This window comes from Struthio camelus, chromosome 27, assembly GCF_040807025.1.
Source record: "Struthio camelus isolate bStrCam1 chromosome 27, bStrCam1.hap1, whole genome shotgun sequence".
Taxonomy (NCBI): Eukaryota; Metazoa; Chordata; class Aves; order Struthioniformes; family Struthionidae; genus Struthio; species Struthio camelus.
The window spans coordinates 969,259-988,330 of record NC_090968.1 but is presented as its reverse complement, the minus strand read 5'-3'; positions in this window follow the sequence as shown (position 1 = coordinate 988,330).

Below are 19,072 nucleotides of genomic sequence, written 5' to 3'. Positions count from 1 at the left end.
CACACGGTGACCGACTTGCCCGCGGGAGTTCAGAAATGCTTTTACTGGTAGCAAAAGGGCGTTTCCCCCCACTTCTCCTGGGAGCACGAGGCGCTTTTGTGCAGAACTGCATTTTTAAATGAAATAATACTCTGTATGGGATGTAAAAGAGTGAGGGGATTATCTACTTGAAAGGGCACTTAATACCACTGCGATGATGCTGATCCACTGATTAAAAAAAAAAAAGAGATACAGGTTTGCCAACAAACTAGCTGACTTAAATTAGTTGTTATTCCTACCGTTATTCCTCATAGCTGGGTCACAATAAGTGAAGTACTACACAGATAAGCAGTGAGTATCAGAGGAAGGCACCCCAGAATGTCTGCAGATGCCTGAAATTTCAGATTTTTATTACTGTTACTGTATCATCTCTGTTCCCTGCCTGGGAGGTGGAAATATCGAAAACGTGAGCGGTTGCCTCTCCGGGTGAACAGTCACTCACCAAGGAACAATCCAGAAAGTTGACTTAAACCAACTGGCTGACACTTGTAAACAATAAAAAAAAAAATACAATGCAATACAATAAAGGACAAGTTGGATGATGATTCATCCTCCCAAGCAAGGTCAATGTTTTATGATTAACATCCAGTTCCTTCCAAAAAGCACCAGTCCCCCCACCCCAGGGCTCGGGGGGCCACGACAGTCGGTCGCAGCATCCCATGTCCCATGTCGCTCCAGGTGGGGCTGGGCTGGGAGGTATCTGAAAAAAAAACCCAGCTCTGACTAAAAATAATAATAATAAGGAGTCCCTCACCTACACCGGCACATGTTTCCCCTGGTTAATTAGGTTTATTGCTAAAACCAAGACTGAGATTTGCTGGTTTCCGGCCCCTGGATGTGGTGCTTTTCATGAAAAATGAGGTTCCCGCATGCTGGAGATTTTCTCTGATTTGGTTTATCTGGGATCCGTGTTCTGCACATTTGTAAGGATTTAATTAAACTGCCGCCTACTAGTGTTGAGTAAAACGTTTCCCTTCTCATCGGCTATTGAAACTCAACTGCCGTGGGACCTCACCTGGGGCACCTTTCCTGTGCTGGGCCTATCTAACTCCCCAAAATTTCAAAAATTAGTATATATAAGATTAATAATGCAAGCGCTAGAGGGTAGCGGTGCCGATATCGCTGCCAGCTCTCCTCGCCGGTCGCATCCGCCGCTGACATTCGGGACGCGGCCCCACACAGCCAGCCTGCGTCTGCCTGGAGGCTCTCTGCCCCTGTGCGGATCCCCACTAGTGGCTATTTTTGGAAATAAATCACTATTCTGCATTCTTGCAACTAAAGGAAAATACAGGAAAAGTGTTTCGAGCCAGTTCAGTCCGAATCAGTCAATTGCTGGAATTAAAAGAGCAGCAGGCTTTTCCGTTGTCGTTTCATTTCTGTTCTTATTTCCCATTTTCCCCGGCACACCAACCTCCAGCTCTCTCCAGAAAACAGTGCTGACCTTTTCCCTCTGCTTTTCTCATCTTCTCCCCAAAATAGCTCTGAAGGCTTTGACAGAGAACTGCAGGATCTCAGGCCGCAGTGTTTGCTCTTAAGGGCTGCTAAAAAAAATTCCTGCTCATCCCCAAAATGCTACTTCTCCATAGATTCGCGTGGGAGGTGGGCAGTGGTTCATGACGAAGTGGTAAGACCCCAATTCCTTACAAATAAAATAATTGCAACCTCCACCTCTTTCAAGCTCCCAAACAGCCATCGCCCCTGGGGCGAAACCTTTCTATAAGCCTAAATATTGCTTATTTAAAGCAGGTGAGAGAGAGCATCCCCCTCCTTGCGTCGCTGGTCCCCCTCCCCTGCGCCGACGTATCCATGGAGACACCATGGATAACACCGTGCCCATGACAACGGGGCGTGAGCATCCTCTGGGAACGAGGATACGCCGGCGCGAAAGGCCGGCGCTTCCCAGCCCCGGCAGCTTCCTTAAAAAGCGCTTTTAACTTGTCGCTTGGGTGGCTGGAAAGCTTTGCAATAACTCCGGAGTGGTCCTGGATAAACCTCCTGCTTGGAGGATATGCTGAATGCACGGGAAGGCACATAGCATGCAGAAAGGGAAAGCAGCTTCAATATATTAAACAAATCCTAATGGCTAGAAAAAAGCAGTCTGTTTTCCCCCAGGATGTACACATCTTCCCAAGCCCCGTTCCCCCGTGCGTATTCGCGTTTATATCCAGGTACAAAACCCTAGGAACGGCACAGAACGAGCCAGCTCAGACCCCGGGAACCTTTTTCCACATGGCGAGAAGGGAAAAACTCGGTGGAAACCTGCTCGCCGGTTCACGTAAGAGGCTTTGCAGAGCCGTTTTGTGAGCAAATCGGGTTTAATTGTCTCATCCTCGCCGGGCACTGGAATTAGAAACCAAGTCACGGCACGTAAAAGCTCGATTTGTTTCCGTGAAAGTAAACAAGGTGAAGATCCGGAATAAGATGCATCTATATAAGGATAACCTGGCTATTCTCTTTTTTTTTTCTCCACATTGTTCCATCTCCAACGTAATACTTGTGTCATTTCAGTCTATGGCTCGCTTTTTATTTTCTAACAACAAAAGGTCGGTGTTTCTCAGGCCGCGCAATTTGGGCATGCCGCTAAAACCTTGCGGCGCACAACTGACGCGCTTCCCGAAGCAAGGCGCTGAGACGGCGTCTGCTCTCGCTTGCCCTCTTGCTTTCCTATCTGAAAGTCTTCCAGAGGGACTGCAAGTTAATAAACGGGAGAGGGTAAAGGAAAGCCTCTTGGTGAGTCATATATTACCAGCCCTGTTGTGGACAGAAATATTTAGTCTTTCCTATAAGGGCTCCAGCTGGCAGGGCTCAGGCGGCAGCGTGCGAGCACTAGCAAAATATTCCTTGGCAATGTATTCCCGCAGCTTTAGCAAAGACCACGTCATCTTAAAAGAGCTGAACCACTGCCCTTGTGGTTTTTGGGGGGGAGGGGAAGCAAGTTATTGATACTAAAGGACGCAATGTTCCCTTTCTGCTACGGATTAGGACTCTTCCCCTCTTGCATTTTCCCAGACACAGTGGGGAATTGTTCACCCCAGCAGCCCAAGCCTGGTGTATCACACGGCGAAGGCGCCAGGACGCGTTATTTTTAACCAAAACACTGGGCTGAAACCGAATCCACCGTCGAACTTATTCCTTGGACTAGCGCGACTTACTCGTATCGGCTGAGTGCTCTTTCTGAATAAATTAATCAAGCTGTTGCTGGCCCCAAAACTCATACTGGTTCAGAGCTCTTCTATTATTTTGTAGCGATTCTGTACAAGGAAACCTCCAAAAATTTCATGGTTCAGTGGCTTCTCCTTGCAGAGGTTCACGTTCAGCAACTTCGGGTCACCTGCTGCTTCTAGGATACATCTTTGACCTTGAAATGCCAAGAAAATATGACTTGGCTTATTTACTGCCTTCTACCCAAAGACTCAAAATACCTTTCAATGTTAGTTTTTTCCCTCTTCCGGTTACTCTTCACCTGTAGTAAGTTGGCCTAGATATTTATTTCCTAGAGATTTTGTCAGCCTAATGCAATGTCAAGGGAAATATTACTCTCCAGCAGCGTCATGGGCGTATTAAGGCTCATTTCCTAGCAGAGTCACAAACTGCCTTTTCTTTTATTTTTCTCCCCATTTGAGCCCTTGGCTTTGCCACAGAGCTCTAGCTGTTGAAAACCTCCTGGGACCAGCTCAAGGCATTTCTTGGAAAGTTTTTTTGCCTGATTTTTTTTTCCTCTCCTGGGGCGTTCCTTGGTGGGTTATTCCACCATTCCTTCCCCTCACGTGTCTCCTGGATTAGAGGCGTTGTCCGTGGGACTGCTCCTCCCCGTGATCGATACTTGCATACCTGACTAATGACATATAGGAAAGAGTAACCATATACTGGAAACGTCAGTGTGCTGTTCAGGCTAGTTGTGCAAGCAGTCTTGTGGCCTGTTTTCGGTTCTGCTCGAAAAGTTCAGAAGTTGTATGCTTTTGATTTGTTTTTAACTATAGGATATCGAGAGTGAAGGAGAAATGCTGTCTGTAAGCTCCACTTTCCTCCTGTGCCATTTATTAAATAGAACCACGGGCAGGTTTCTATGCACTGCTTGAAAGGAACCTGAAAAGCCTCTAATTCTTCTAGAAATGGGCACTGAGCAGCTTAAAAAAAGAGTCATCGCTTGCATTGCACAGGAGAAATTTCATGGGGGATGCTGCCAGTGCCAGCGGGTCCGTGCCCCTGAGACTTGCCTTTCCTGGGGCATTTGCTTAACTAGAGAGAAACGCAAGTGCAGAGTTTCTAGAGCGCGCACTGGGGTGTAGAGATGCATTTCCTAGACCTAAAGAAACATTCACCCGCTATATATTTTCACATATCCTCCCTCATCTACCGGGAAATATTATCCCGAGACATATAAAGCAGGGTGTAAAACACTGAAGAAACAGCCCGGCTGGCATGCGCCTCTCTTAAATGGATGTGCTGGGCATGACAGGTGTTTTTATCATTATTAACGTTAACAATAATAGAAAAAGAAAAGTAGACGGTAACTGCTGTTGGGGTTCCAGGTGGAATCTCAAAGAGGCGTTACCTCTATTACGGCCTCCCCAAAAGCCACTACAATACCCCTCGGCCTCAACAAAAGCTATACTCGGAGGCCCCTCAGCCTCCTCCGAAAAACACTCGGAGGCACTTCAGCCTTCCCAAAAGACATTCAGAGGCTTCGAGACCTCCACAAAAGCTGCTACCAGTCACCTCAATCTCCCCAAAAAATACTCAGAGGCCCCGAGGCCTCCCCATAACACACTCCGAGGCACAGAGGCCTCCACAAATGCCACTTCAAGGGGCCTCTCCCTCCACAAAACACACTCCGAGACCCCTCGCCCTCCCCAAAACACACTCCGAGGCACCTCACACTCCACAAAACCCACTCCAAGGCCGCTCCGCCTCCCCAAAAAACACTTGTCGGCCCCTACGCCTCTCCAAAGCACACTCGGAGGCTCCTCGCCCTCCACAAAACACACTCCGAGGCTCCTCTCCCTCCCCAAAAGACACTCCAACGCCCCTCCGCCTCCACAAAACACACTCCGTGGCCCCTCGCCCTCCACAAAACACACCCCAACACCCTCAGCCTCCCCAAAAAACTCTGAGGCCACGCAACATCCCCAAAAGCCACTCCAAGGCCCCGAGGCCTCCACAAAACACACTCCGAGGCACCTCACACTCCGCAAAAGACACTCGGTGGCCCCTCGGCCTCCCCAAAACACACTCGGAGTCCCCTCGGCCTCCCCAAAACACACTCCGAGGATCCTCGCCCTTCACAAAAGACACTCCGAGCCACCTCCGACTCCACAAAAGCCACTCGGTGGACCCTCCGCCTCTCCAAAACACACTCGGAGGCTACTCGGCATCCCCAAAAGCCACTCCGACGCCCCTCCGCCTCCCCAAAACACTCTCTGAGGATCCTTGGCCCCCCAAAAACACACTCCGAGGCTCCTCTCTCTCCACAAAAGCCACTCCGAGGCACCTCGCCCTCCACAAAAGACACTCCGAGGCACCTCACACTCCACAAAAGACACTCGGTGACGCTCCCCGGCCTCCCCAAAACACACTCTGAGGATCCCCGGCCTCCCCAAAACGCACTCCGAGGCTCCTCGCCCTCCACAAAACACACTCCGAGGCCTCAAGGCCTCCACAAAAGCCACTCTGAGGCACCGCAACATCCCCAAAAGCCACTCGGTGGACCCTCCGCCTCTCCAAAACACACTCGGAGGCTACTCGGCATCCTCCAAAGCCGCTCCGAGGACCCCACGCCTCCCCAAAGGCCACTCCAAGGCCCTGACGCCTCCCCAAAAGCCACTCCAAGGCACCTCACACTCCACAAAAGCCACTCTGACGCTCCCTGGCCTCCCCAAAACACACTCGGAGGATCCCCGGCCTCCCCAAAAGCCACTCCGAGGACCCTCAGCCTCCCCAATAGCCACTCCCAGGCACCTCACACTCCACAAAACACACTTTGAGGACCCTCGGCATCCCCAAAACACACTCCGAGGCACCTCACACTCCACAAAAGCCACTTCAAGGGGCCTCTCCCTCCACAAAACACACTCCGAGACCCCTCGGCCAAAACAAAACACACTCCGAGACCCCTCGGCCAAAACAAAACACACACCAAGGCTCCCCAGGCTCCACAAAACCCACTCCGACGCCCCATGGCCTCCCCAAAACACACTCAGAAGCTCCTCAGCCCTCCCAAAACACACTCCAAGGCCCCTCCGCCTCCACAAAACACACTTGTCGGCCCCTACGCCTCTCCAAAGCACACTCCGAGGCTCCTCGCCCTCCACAAAACACACTCCGAGGCTCCTCTCCCTCCCCAAAAGACACTCCAACGCCTCTCCGCCTCCCCAAAACACACCCCAACACCCTCGGCCTCCCCAAAAAACTCTCTGAGGCCACGCAACATCCCCAAAAGCCACTCCAAGGCCCCTCCGCCGCCCCAAAACACACTCCGAGGCACCTCACACTCCACAAAAGACACTCGGTGGCCCCTCAGCCTCCCCAAAACACACTCGGAGTCCCCTCGGCCTCCCCAAAACACACTCCGAGGCTCCTCTTCCTCAACAAAAGCCACTCCAAGGCCCCGAGGCCTCCCCAAAACACACTCCCAGTCTGCTCGGCCTCCCCCAAAGCCACTCCGATGCCCCTCGGCCTCCCCAAAGCCACGCCGACACCCCTCGACCTCCCCAGAACACACTCGGAGGATCCTCAGCATCCTCAAAACACACTCCAAGGCCCTCAGGCCTCCCAAAAAGCCATTCCGACGCCACTCGGCCTCCCCAAAACACACTCGGAGGATCCTCGGCCTCCCCAAAACACATTCCGAGGCCTCAAGGCCTCCACAAAAGCCACTCCGAGGCTCCTCTCCCTCCCCAAAAGACACTCCAATGCCCCTCCGCCTCCCCAAAACACACTCCGTGGCCCCTCGCCCTCCACAAAACACACCCCAACACCCTCGGCCTCCCCAAAAAACTCTGAGGCCACGCAACATCCCCAAAAGCCACTCCAAGGCCCCGAGGCCTCCACAAAACACACTCCGAGGCACCTCACACTCCGCAAAAGACACTCGGTGGCCCCTCGGCCTCCCCAAAACACACTCGGAGTCCCCTCGGCCTCCCCAAAACACACTCCGAGGATCCTCGCCCTTCACAAAAGACACTCCGAGCCACCTCCGACTCCACAAAAGCCACTCGGTGGACCCTCCGCCTCTCCAAAACACACTCGGAGGCTACTCGGCATCCCCAAAAGCCACTCCGACGCCCCTCCGCCTCCCCAAAACACTCTCTGAGGATCCTTGGCCCCCCAAAAACACACTCCGAGGCTCCTCTCTCTCCACAAAAGCCACTCCGAGGCACCTCGCCCTCCACAAAACACACTCCGAGGCACCTCACACTCCACAAAAGACACTCGGTGACGCTCCCCGGCCTCCCCAAAACACACTCTGAGGATCCCCGGCCTCCCCAAAACGCACTCCGAGGCTCCTCGCCCTCCACAAAACACACTCCGAGGCCTCAAGGCCTCCACAAAAGCCACTCTGAGGCACCGCAACATCCCCAAAAGCCACTCGGTGGACCCTCCGCCTCTCCAAAACACACTCGGAGGCTACTCGGCATCCTCCAAAGCCGCTCCGAGGACCCCACGCCTCCCCAAAAGCCACTCCAAGGCCCCGACCCCTCCCCAATAGCCACGCCAAGGCCCTGAGGCCTCCCCAAAACACACTCCGAGGCCCTGAGGCCTCCCCAAAACACACTCCGAGGCTCCTCTTCCTCAACAAAAGCCACTCCAAGGCCCCAACGCCTCCCCAATAGCCACTCCAAGGCCCCTCGCCCTCCCCAGAACACACTTGGTGGCCCTGACACCTCCCCAAAAGCCACTCCGAGGCACCTCACACTCCACAAAAGCCACTCTGACGCTCCCCGGCCTCCCCAAAACACACTCGGAGGATCCCCGGCCTCCCCAAAAGCCACTCCGAGGACCCTCAGCCTCCCCAATAGCCACTCCCAGGCACCTCACACTCCACAAAACACACTTTGAGGACCCTCGGCATCCCCAAAACACACTCCGAGGCACCTCACACTCCACAAAAGCCACTTCAAGGGGCCTCTCCCTCCACAAAACACACTCCGAGACCCCTCGGCCAAAACAAAACACACTCCGAGACCCCTCGCCCTCCCCAAAACACACACCAAGGCTCCCCAGGCTCCACAAAACCCACTCCGACGCCCCATGGCCTCCCCAAAACACACTCAGAAGCTCCTCAGCCCTCCCAAAACACACTCCAAGGCCCCTCCGCCTCCACAAAACACACTTGTCGGCCCCTACGCCTCTCCAAAGCACACTCGGAGGCTCCTCGCCCTCCACAAAACACACTCCGAGGCTCCTCGCCCTCCCCAAAAGACACTCCAACGCCCCTCCGCCTCCCCAAAACACACTCCGTGGCCCCTCGGCCTCCACAAAACACACCCCAACACCCTCGGCCTCCCCAAAAAACTCTCCGAGGCCACGCAACATCCCCAAAAGCCACTCCAAGGCCCCGAGGCCTCCACAAAACACACTCCGAGGCACCTCACACTCCACAAAAGACACTCGGTGGCCCCTCGGCCTCCCCAAAACACACTCGGAGGATCCTCGGCCTCCCCAAAACACACTCCGAGACCCCTCGGCCTCCACAAAGCCACTCCAACGCCCCTTGGCCTACCCAAAGCACACTCCCAGGCTCCTCACACTCCACAAAACACACTCCCAGGCTCTTCACACTCCACAAAACACACTCCGAGACCCCTCGGCCAAAACAAAGCCACTCCGAGGCTCCTCGGCCTCCCTCCAATACACTTCTAGGAACCTCACCATCACCAAAACGCACGCCGGGACCCCGAGGCCTCCCCAAAACACACACCAAGGCTCCCCAGGCTCCACAAAACCCACTCCGACGCCCCATGGCCTCCCCAAAACACACTCAGAAGCTCCTCAGCCCTCCCAAAACACACTCCAAGGCCCCTCCGCCTCCACAAAACACACTTGTCGGCCCCTACGCCTCTCCAAAGCACACTCCGAGGCTCCTCGCCCTCCACAAAACACACTCCGAGGCTCCTCTCCCTCCCCAAAAGACACTCCAACGCCTCTCCGCCTCCCCAAAACACACCCCAACACCCTCGGCCTCCCCAAAAAACTCTCTGAGGCCACGCAACATCCCCAAAAGCCACTCCAAGGCCCCTCCGCCGCCCCAAAACACACTCCGAGGCACCTCACACTCCACAAAAGACACTCGGTGGCCCCTCAGCCTCCCCAAAACACACTCGGAGTCCCCTCGGCCTCCCCAAAACACACTCCGAGGCCTCAAGGCCTCCACAAAAGCCACTCCGAGGCTCCTCGCCCTCCACAAAACACACTCCGAGGCCTCAAGGCCTCCACAAAAGCCACTCTGAGGCACCGCAACATCCCCAAAAGCCACTCGGTGGACCCTCCGCCTCTCCAAAACACACTCGGAGGCTACTCGGCATCCTCCAAAGCTGCTCCGAGGACCCCACGCCTCCCCAAAAGCCACGCCAAGGCCCCGACCCCTCCCCAATAGCCACGCCAAGGCCCTGAGGCCTCCCCAAAACACACTCCAAGGCTCCTCTTCCTCAACTAAAGCCACTCCGACGCCCCTCGGCCTCCCCAAAGCCATGCCGACACCCCTCGGCCTCCCCAGAACACACTTGGAGGATCCTCAGCATCCTCAAAACACACTCCAAGGCCCTCAGGCCTCCCAAAAAGCCATTCCGACGCCACTCGGCCTCCCCAAAACACACTCGGAGGATCCTCGGCCTCCCCAAAACACACTCCGAGACCCCTCGGCCTCCACAAAGCCACTCCAACGCCCCTTGGCCTACCCAAAGCACACTCCCAGGCTCCTCACACTCCACAAAACACACTCCCAGGCTCTTCACACTCCACAAAACACACTCCGAGACCCCTCGGCCAAAACAAAGCCACTCCGAGGCTCCTCGGCCTCCCTCCAATACACTTCTAGGAACCTCACCATCACCAAAACGCACTCCGGGACCCCGAGGCCTCCCCAAAACACACACCAAGGCTCCCCAGGCTCCACAAAACCCACTCCGACGCCCCATGGCCTCCCCAAAACACACTCAGAAGCTCCTCAGCCCTCCCAAAACACACTCCAAGGCCCCTCCGCCTCCACAAAACACACTTGTCGGCCCCTACGCCTCTCCAAAGCACACTCGGAGGCCCGTCGCCCTCCACAAAACACATCCCAACACCCTCGGCCTCCCCAAAAAACTCTCTGAGGCCACACAACATCCCCAAAAGCCACTCCAAGGCCCCTCCGCCGCCCCAAAACACACTCCGAGGCACCTCACACTCCACAAAAGACACTCGGTGGCCCCTCGGCCTCCACAAAAGCCACTCCGAGGCTCCTCGCCCTCCACAAAACACACTCCGAGGCCTCAAGGCCTCCACAAAAGCCACTCTGAGGCACCGCAACATCCCCAAAAGCCACTCGGTGGACCCTCCGCCTCTCCAAAACACACTCGGAGGCTACTCGGCATCCTCCAAAGCTGCTCCGAGGACCCCACGCCTCCCCAAAAGCCACTCCAAGGCCCCGACCCCTCCCCAATAGCCACACCAAGGCCCTGAGGCCTCCCCAAAACACACTCCGAGGCCCTGAGGCCTCCCCAAAACACACTCCGAGGCTCCTCTTCCTCAACAAAAGCCACTCCAAGGCCCCGAGGCCTCCCCAAAACACACTCCCAGTCTGCTCGGCCTCCCCCAAAGCCACTCCGACGCCCCTCGGCCTCCCCAAAGCCACGCCGACACCCCTCGACCTCCCCAGAACACACTCGGAGGATCCTCAGCATCCTCAAAACACACTCCAAGGCCCTCAGGCCTCCCAAAAAGCCATTCCGACGCCACTCGGCCTCCCCAAAACACACTCGGAGGATCCTCGGCCTCCCCAAAACACACTCCGAGACCCCTCGGCCTCCACAAAGCCACTCCAACGCCCCTTGGCCTACCCAAAGCACACTCCCAGGCTCCTCACACTCCACAAAACACACTCCCAGGCTCTTCACACTCCACAAAACACACTCCGAGACCCCTCGGCCAAAACAAAGCCACTCCGAGGCTCCTCGGCCTCCCTCCAATACACTTCTAGGAACCTCACCATCACCAAAACGCACGCCGGGACCCCGAGGCCTCCCCAAAACACAAACCAAGGCTCCCCAGGCTCCACAAAACCCACTCCGACGCCCCATGGCCTCCCCAAAACACACTCAGAAGCTCCTCAGCCCTCCCAAAACACACTCCAAGGCCCCTACGCCTCCACAAAACACACTTGTCGGCCCCTACGCCTCTCCAAAGCACACTCGGAGGCTCCTCGCCCTCCACAAAACACACTCCGAGGCTCCTCGCCCTCCCCAAAAGACACTCCGAGGCTCCTCTCCCTCCCCAAAAGCCACTCCAACGCCCCTCGGCCTCCACAAAACACACCCCAACACCCTCGGCCTCCCCAAAAACTATCTGAGGCCACGCAACATCCCCAAAAGCCACTCCAAGGCCCCGAGGCCTCCACAAAACACACTCCGACGCTCCCCAGGCTCCACAAAAGACACTTGGTGGACCCTCGGCCTCCCCAAAACACACTCGGAGTCCCCTCGGCCTCCCCAAAACACACTCCGAGGCCTCAAGGCCTCCACAAAAGCCACTCCGAGGCTCCTCGCCCTCCACAAAACACACTCCGAGGCCTCAAGGCCTCCACAAAAGCCACTCTGAGGCACCGCAACATCCCCAAAAGCCACTCGGTGGACCCTCCGCCTCTCCAAAACACACTCGGAGGCTACTCGGCATCCTCCAAAGCTGCTCCGAGGACCCCACGCCTCCCCAAAAGCCACGCCAAGGCCCCGACCCCTCCCCAATAGCCACGCCAAGGCCCTGAGGCCTCCCCAAAACACACTCCGAGGCTCCTCTTCCTCAACAAAAGCCACTCCAAGGCCCCGAGGCCTCCCCAAAACACACTCCCAGTCTGCTCGGCCTCCCCCAAAGCCACTCCGACGCCCCTCGGCCTCCCCAAAGCCACGCCGACACCCCTCGACCTCCCCAGAACACACTCGGAGGATCCTCAGCATCCTCAAAACACACTCCAAGGCCCTCAGGCCTCCCAAAAAGCCATTCCGACGCCACTCGGCCTCCCCAAAACACACTCGGAGGATCCTCGGCCTCCCCAAAACACACTCCGAGACCCCTCGGCCTCCACAAAGCCACTCCAACGCCCCTTGGCCTACCCAAAGCACACTCCCAGGCTCCTCACACTCCACAAAACACACTCCCAGGCTCTTCACACTCCACAAAACACACTCCGAGACCCCTCGGCCAAAACAAAGCCACTCCGAGGCTCCTCGGCCTCCCTCCAATACACTTCTAGGAACCTCACCATCACCAAAACGCACGCCGGGACCCCGAGGCCTCCCCAAAACACACACCAAGGCTCCCCAGGCTCCACAAAACCCACTCCGGCGCCCCATGGCCTCCCCAAAACACACTCAGAAGCTCCTCAGCCCTCCCAAAACACACTCCAAGGCCCTGAGGCCTCCCCAAAACACACTCCGAGGCTCCTCTTCCTCAACAAAAGCCACTCCAAGGCCCCGAGGCCTCCCCAAAACACACTCCCAGTCTGCTCGGCCTCCCCCAAAGCCACTCCGACGCCCCTCGGCCTCCCCAAAGCCACGCCGACACCCCTCGACCTCCCCAGAACACACTCGGAGGATCCTCAGCATCCTCAAAACACACTCCAAGGCCCTCAGGCCTCCCAAAAAGCCATTCCGACGCCACTCGGCCTCCCCAAAACACACTCGGAGGATCCTCGGCCTCCCCAAAACACATTCCGAGGCCTCAAGGCCTCCACAAAAGCCACTCCGAGGCTCCTCTCCCTCCCCAAAAGACACTCCAATGCCCCTCCGCCTCCCCAAAACACACTCCGTGGCCCCTCGCCCTCCACAAAACACACCCCAACACCCTCGGCCTCCCCAAAAAACTCTGAGGCCACGCAACATCCCCAAAAGCCACTCCAAGGCCCCGAGGCCTCCACAAAACACACTCCGAGGCACCTCACACTCCGCAAAAGACACTCGGTGGCCCCTCGGCCTCCCCAAAACACACTCGGAGTCCCCTCGGCCTCCCCAAAACACACTCCGAGGATCCTCGCCCTTCACAAAAGACACTCCGAGCCACCTCCGACTCCACAAAAGCCACTCGGTGGACCCTCCGCCTCTCCAAAACACACTCGGAGGCTACTCGGCATCCCCAAAAGCCACTCCGACGCCCCTCCGCCTCCCCAAAACACTCTCTGAGGATCCTTGGCCCCCCAAAAACACACTCCGAGGCTCCTCTCTCTCCACAAAAGCCACTCCGAGGCACCTCGCCCTCCACAAAACACACTCCGAGGCACCTCACACTCCACAAAAGACACTCGGTGACGCTCCCCGGCCTCCCCAAAACACACTCTGAGGATCCCCGGCCTCCCCAAAACGCACTCCGAGGCTCCTCGCCCTCCACAAAACACACTCCGAGGCCTCAAGGCCTCCACAAAAGCCACTCTGAGGCACCGCAACATCCCCAAAAGCCACTCGGTGGACCCTCCGCCTCTCCAAAACACACTCGGAGGCTACTCGGCATCCTCCAAAGCCGCTCCGAGGACCCCACGCCTCCCCAAAAGCCACGCCAAGGCCCCGACCCCTCCCCAATAGCCACGCCAAGGCCCTGAGGCCTCCCCAAAACACACTCCGAGGCCCTGAGGCCTCCCCAAAACACACTCCGAGGCTCCTCTTCCTCAACAAAAGCCACTCCAAGGCCCAAACGCCTCCCCAATAGCCACTCCGAGGCCCCTCGCCCTCCCCAGAACACACTTGGTGGCCCTGACACCTCCCCAAAAGCCACTCCGAGGCACCTCACACTCCACAAAAGCCACTCTGACGCTCCCTGGCCTCCCCAAAACACACTCGGAGGATCCCCGGCCTCCCCAAAAGCCACTCCGAGGACCCTCAGCCTCCCCAATAGCCACTCCCAGGCACCTCACACTCCACAAAACACACTTTGAGGACCCTCGGCATCCCCAAAACACACTCCGAGGCACCTCACACTCCACAAAAGCCACTTCAAGGGGCCTCTCCCTCCACAAAACACACTCCGAGACCCCTCGGCCAAAACAAAACACACTCCGAGACCCCTCGCCCTCCCCAAAACACACACCAAGGCTCCCCAGGCTCCACAAAACCCACTCCGACGCCCCATGGCCTCCCCAAAACACACTCAGAAGCTCCTCAGCCCTCCCAAAACACACTCCAAGGCTCCTCGCCCTCCACAAAACACACTCCGAGGCTCCTCTCCCTCCCCAAAAGACACTCCAACGCCTCTCCGCCTCCCCAAAACACACCCCAACACCCTCGGCCTCCCCAAAAAACTCTCTGAGGCCACGCAACATCCCCAAAAGCCACTCCAAGGCCCCTCCGCCGCCCCAAAACACACTCCGAGGCACCTCACACTCCACAAAAGACACTCGGTGGCCCCTCAGCCTCCCCAAAACACACTCGGAGTCCCCTCGGCCTCCCCAAAACACACTCCGAGGCTCCTCTTCCTCAACAAAAGCCACTCCAAGGCCCCGAGGCCTCCCCAAAACACACTCCCAGTCTGCTCGGCCTCCCCCAAAGCCACTCCGACGCCCCTCGGCCTCCCCAAAGCCACGCCGACACCCCTCGACCTCCCCAGAACACACTCGGAGGATCCTCAGCATCCTCAAAACACACTCCAAGGCCCTCAGGCCTCCCAAAAAGCCATTCCGACGCCACTCGGCCTCCCCAAAACACACTCGGAGGATCCTCGGCCTCCCCAAAACACATTCCGAGGCCTCAAGGCCTCCACAAAAGCCACTCCGAGGCTCCTCTCCCTCCCCAAAAGACACTCCAATGCCCCTCCGCCTCCCCAAAACACACTCCGTGGCCCCTCGCCCTCCACAAAACACACCCCAACACCCTCGGCCTCCCCAAAAAACTCTGAGGCCACGCAACATCCCCAAAAGCCACTCCAAGGCCCCGAGGCCTCCACAAAACACACTCCGAGGCACCTCACACTCCGCAAAAGACACTCGGTGGCCCCTCGGCCTCCCCAAAACACACTCGGAGTCCCCTCGGCCTCCCCAAAACACACTCCGAGGATCCTCGCCCTTCACAAAAGACACTCCGAGCCACCTCCGACTCCACAAAAGCCACTCGGTGGACCCTCCGCCTCTCCAAAACACACTCGGAGGCTACTCGGCATCCCCAAAAGCCACTCCGACGCCCCTCCGCCTCCCCAAAACACTCTCTGAGGATCCTTGGCCCCCCAAAAACACACTCCGAGGCTCCTCTCTCTCCACAAAAGCCACTCCGAGGCACCTCGCCCTCCACAAAACACACTCCGAGGCACCTCACACTCCACAAAAGACACTCGGTGACGCTCCCCGGCCTCCCCAAAACACACTCTGAGGATCCCCGGCCTCCCCAAAACGCACTCCGAGGCTCCTCGCCCTCCACAAAACACACTCCGAGGCCTCAAGGCCTCCACAAAAGCCACTCTGAGGCACCGCAACATCCCCAAAAGCCACTCGGTGGACCCTCCGCCTCTCCAAAACACACTCGGAGGCTACTCGGCATCCTCCAAAGCCGCTCCGAGGACCCCACGCCTCCCCAAAAGCCACTCCAAGGCCCCGACCCCTCCCCAATAGCCACGCCAAGGCCCTGAGGCCTCCCCAAAACACACTCCGAGGCCCTGAGGCCTCCCCAAAACACACTCCAAGGCTCCTCTTCCTCAACAAAAGCCACTCCAAGGCCCCAACGCCTCCCCAATAGCCACTCCAAGGCCCCTCGCCCTCCCCAGAACACACTTGGTGGCCCTGACACCTCCCCAAAAGCCACTCCGAGGCACCTCACACTCCACAAAAGCCACTCTGACGCTCCCCGGCCTCCCCAAAACACACTCGGAGGATCCCCGGCCTCCCCAAAAGCCACTCCGAGGACCCTCAGCCTCCCCAATAGCCACTCCCAGGCACCTCACACTCCACAAAACACACTTTGAGGACCCTCGGCATCCCCAAAACACACTCCGAGGCACCTCACACTCCACAAAAGCCACTTCAAGGGGCCTCTCCCTCCACAAAACACACTCCGAGACCCCTCGGCCAAAACAAAACACACTCCGAGACCCCTCGCCCTCCCCAAAACACACACCAAGGCTCCCCAGGCTCCACAAAACCCACTCCGACGCCCCATGGCCTCCCCAAAACACACTCAGAAGCTCCTCAGCCCTCCCAAAACACACTCCAAGGCCCCTCCGCCTCCACAAAACACACTTGTCGGCCCCTACGCCTCTCCAAAGCACACTCGGAGGCTCCTCGCCCTCCACAAAACACACTCCGAGGCTCCTCGCCCTCCCCAAAAGACACTCCAACGCCCCTCCGCCTCCCCAAAACACACTCCGTGGCCCCTCGCCCTCCACAAAACACACCCCAACACCCTCGGCCTCCCCAAAAAACTCTCCGAGGCCACGCAACATCCCCAAAAGCCACTCCAAGGCCCCGAGGCCTCCACAAAACACACTCCGAGGCACCTCACACTCCACAAAAGACACTCGGTGGCCCCTCGGCCTCCCCAAAACACACTCGGAGGATCCTCGGCCTCCCCAAAACACACTCCGAGACCCCTCGGCCTCCACAAAGCCACTCCAACGCCCCTTGGCCTACCCAAAGCACACTCCCAGGCTCCTCACACTCCACAAAACACACTCCCAGGCTCTTCACACTCCACAAAACACACTCCGAGACCCCTCGGCCAAAACAAAGCCACTCCGAGGCTCCTCGGCCTCCCTCCAATACACTTCTAGGAACCTCACCATCACCAAAACGCACTCCGGGACCCCGAGGCCTCCCCAAAACACACACCAAGGCTCCCCAGGCTCCACAAAACCCACTCCGACGCCCCATGGCCTCCCCAAAACACACTCAGAAGCTCCTCAGCCCTCCCAAAACACACTCCAAGGCCCCTCCGCCTCCACAAAACACACTTGTCGGCCCCTACGCCTCTCCAAAGCACACTCCGAGGCTCCTCGCCCTCCACAAAACACACTCCGAGGCTCCTCTCCCTCCCCAAAAGACACTCCAACGCCTCTCCGCCTCCCCAAAACACACCCCAACACCCTCGGCCTCCCCAAAAAACTCTCTGAGGCCACGCAACATCCCCAAAAGCCACTCCAAGGCCCCTCCGCCGCCCCAAAACACACTCCGAGGCACCTCACACTCCACAAAAGACACTCGGTGGCCCCTCAGCCTCCCCAAAACACACTCGGAGTCCCCTCGGCCTCCCCAAAACACACTCCGAGGCCTCAAGGCCTCCACAAAAGCCACTCCGAGGCTCCTCGCCCTCCACAAAACACACTCCGAGGCCTCAAGGCCTCCACAAAAGCCACTCTGAGGCACCGCAACATCCCCAAAAGCCACTCGGTGGACCCTCCGCCTCTCCAAAACACACTCGGAGGCTACTCGGCATCCTCCAAAGCTGCTCCGAGGACCCCACGCCTCCCCAAAAGCCACGCCAAGGCCCCGACCCCTCCCCAATAGCCACGCCAAGGCCCTGAGGCCTCCCCAAAACACACTCCAAGGCTCCTCTTCCTCAACTAAAGCCACTCCGACGCCCCTCGGCCTCCCCAAAGCCATGCCGACACCCCTCGGCCTCCCCAGAACACACTTGGAGGATCCTCAGCATCCTCAAAACACACTCCAAGGCCCTCAGGCCTCCCAAAAAGCCATTCCGACGCCACTCGGCCTCCCCAAAACACACTCGGAGGATCCTCGGCCTCCCCAAAACACACTCCGAGACCCCTCGGCCTCCACAAAGCCACTCCAACGCCCCTTGGCCTACCCAAAGCACACTCCCAGGCTCCTCACACTCCACAAAACACACTCCCAGGCTCTTCACACTCCACAAAACACACTCCGAGACCCCTCGGCCAAAACAAAGCCACTCCGAGGCTCCTCGGCCTCCCTCCAATACACTTCTAGGAACCTCACCATCACCAAAACGCACTCCGGGACCCCGAGGCCTCCCCAAAACACACACCAAGGCTCCCCAGGCTCCACAAAACCCACTCCGACGCCCCATGGCCTACCCAAAACACACTCAGAAGCTCCTCAGCCCTCCCAAAACACACTCCAAGGCCCCTCCGCCTCCACAAAACACACTTGTCGGCCCCTACGCCTCTCCAAAGCACACTCGGAGGCCCGTCGCCCTCCACAAAACACATCCCAACACCCTCGGCCTCCCCAAAAAACTCTCTGAGGCCACACAACATCCCCAAAAGCCACTCCAAGGCCCCTCCGCCGCCCCAAAACACACTCCGAGGCACCTCACACTCCACAAAAGACACTCGGTGGCCCCTCGGCCTCCACAAAAGCCACTCCGAGGCTCCTCGCCCTCCACAAAACACACTCCGAGGCCTCAAGGCCTCCACAAAAGCCACTCTGAGGCACCGCAACATCCCCAAAAGCCACTCGGTGGACCCTCCGCCTCTCCAAAACACACTCGGAGGCTACTCGGCATCCTCCAAAGCTGCTCCGAGGACCCCACGCCTCCCCAAAAGCCACTCCAAGGCCCCGACCCCTCCCCAATAGCCACACCAAGGCCCTGAGGCCTCCCCAAAACACACTCCGAGGCCCTGAGGCCTCCCCAAAACACACTCCGAGGCTCCTCTTCCTCAACAAAAGCCACTCCAAGGCCCCGAGGCCTCCCCAAAACACACTCCCAGTCTGCTCGGCCTCCCCCAAAGCCACTCCGACGCCCCTCGGCCTCCCCAAAGCCACGCCGACACCCCTCGACCTCCCCAGAACACACTCGGAGGATCCTCAGCATCCTCAAAACACACTCCAAGGCCCTCAGGCCTCCCAAAAAGCCATTCCGACGCCACTCGGCCTCCCCAAAACACACTCGGA